Source organism: Ictidomys tridecemlineatus, chromosome 1 (genome assembly GCF_052094955.1).
Source record: "Ictidomys tridecemlineatus isolate mIctTri1 chromosome 1, mIctTri1.hap1, whole genome shotgun sequence".
Classification (NCBI taxonomy): domain Eukaryota; kingdom Metazoa; phylum Chordata; class Mammalia; order Rodentia; family Sciuridae; genus Ictidomys; species Ictidomys tridecemlineatus.
In genome coordinates this window covers 232173301-232175337 of record NC_135477.1, presented here as the reverse complement: position 1 = coordinate 232175337, position 2037 = coordinate 232173301, and the positions used below count along the sequence as shown (strand labels likewise).

The following is a 2037-nucleotide window of genomic DNA, read 5'->3' as shown; positions in this document are numbered from 1 at the left end:
GTATCATGACTCCTGACATGCAGGGGGAGGAGAGAGTTGTATTCTTACTCCTTAGCTTTCCATGGTCATATATCAGATAAACATTGCAAAGTTTGCCTTTTCTGAGATTGGTAGAGATTTCATAGCCCATTCCACATTGCTACAGTTTGGACTTGGTGGTAGCTTTAAAATAAGACAATTTAAGACATTTTTGGCAATAACCTTTCCTGAAAAGCATATTCAAATTATATGTGTTTTTAGTCTGTTGTAATATTTGTAAATGATCTCAATGAAAGATTTCATCTAGACAGATTTTTTTATTTTTTATTTTTAGTTATACATGAAAGTTCAATGTATTTTGACATATTTATGCAAACATGCAATATATCTTATTCTAATATGGATCCAGTCTTGTGGATGTATACAATGGTGATAGTCACTGTGTTATAATCACATATAAACTTAGCAATCTTATGTTAGATTTATTCCACTGTCTATCCTATTCCTATTCCCATCCATTTTTAATTCTCCTTTGTCTAATCCACAGAACTCTGTTCTCCTCACACTTATTGTGAGTTAGCATCCACATATCAGAGTAAACATTTGATGTTTGGTTTTGGGGGACTGACTAAAAAATATGGAACACTTCACCAATTTGAGTGTCATTTTTGTGAAGGGATCATGTTAATCTTCTGTATAGTTCAAATTTTAGTATATATGCTGCCAAAGTAAGCGCTAGACAGATTTTTAAAATTTGTGTAATTTCTTTCTTCTTCTAGACTCTGTGCTCTATGTGTTCTCCTTTTGATATAGTGGTCATATTTGGTAACCAGGTCATAATATTTATATAGAAATACATATCATTTAAGATTGTGGCTAGGCAGACACTCTCTCCCTGGTTGCAATTTGAGATGAAGGTGAAGTTCCATGAAAATTTTCACATCTTTTGACAGTAGATTTCAGGCATGAAAAGACTTGTTTATCAAAGATGTGTGGTCTGTCTCTCTTTTATTCCATCTACCCTAGGCATAAAACTTTCTATTATTTGCAAGACTGTTATGAAAAACTTAAAAAGTCAACATAAAGCACATTTTGAAAATAATTCGATCATTTTCCTTAATGCTACAAAATTAACTGTGATATATCTTCTAGGGTGGAGCAAATGAACATTCACTAAAACCCAAAGAAGCTCAATAGCTCTCCAGTCTGTGGTCCATATATTTCTACTTGTCTCCACTTTATCAATTCTAAAGTGCAGATTTACTTTAGAAGAGCACTCCTGCTACCATACTTCATATCTGTGAATTTTGTGTTTGAATGTGCAATCCAGTGCCATAGAAATAGTGGTTTCAAATCTAAAATTTTATATTACTCTGACAGTAATAAAGACACGTAGGCAATCAACTCAGCAATCACCCAGACTCTTCTCAATTTCTACTGCCACATGTCCATTAAAGATCTCATCCCCATGGTCCAGAATAAAATGCCAGCCATCATGTTGGTTAATTTTGCAGCCATGTAGAACATGCAAAAATGTACATCATCTGCTCAGTGGGAGGTTTCTTGGAAGAAGTTGTTATTTTGCAGTTCATTTTCTGTTCTCTGGCATATGCCACTCTTTGACTAAAAGTCAGATGACAGATATATTTTATTTCAGTTTGCCATAAGATCCACCAAAAATTAAGAGTTCCATATGAAAGTAAGGGAAATAGGGGAGACACTTAGCAGTCTCTACATGCATGATTTAATTATTCTTTAAATCTACCATATTTTACAATCACTGTAACCACTAGTGACGTAAACTTTACATGATATTAGGAAGCTGTATAGGGGCTTTGACCCTTCTGACTTGGTGCTTCTTGGAATTTAGTTTTTTTGGTTTGATAATTTTTATCCATCATTGTGGCCTCTTTTTTGTGATATTTCATGGATCTGACCTTAAATGAAAGAAGAATAAAAATAAGTTGTCCTGGTTATTTAATTGTCAGACATTAAATATAGATTGAATTGAAGAAAAAAAATTTTCTATGAACAAATGGAAACCAAACTACTTGACCA

The 2037-nt window shown here is 33.3% G+C and overlaps 1 non-coding gene across 1 annotated transcript; it reads right to left on the bottom strand.

Moving 5' to 3' along the window:
• Positions 1 to 610: 610 nt before the first annotated feature.
• LOC120885936 (U6 spliceosomal RNA) lies at positions 611 to 715 on the bottom strand. Its single transcript, XR_005728732.1, has one exon. It is a non-coding gene; the product is annotated as a U6 spliceosomal RNA (small nuclear RNA).
• Between the last annotated feature and the right edge of the window lie 1322 nt (positions 716 to 2037).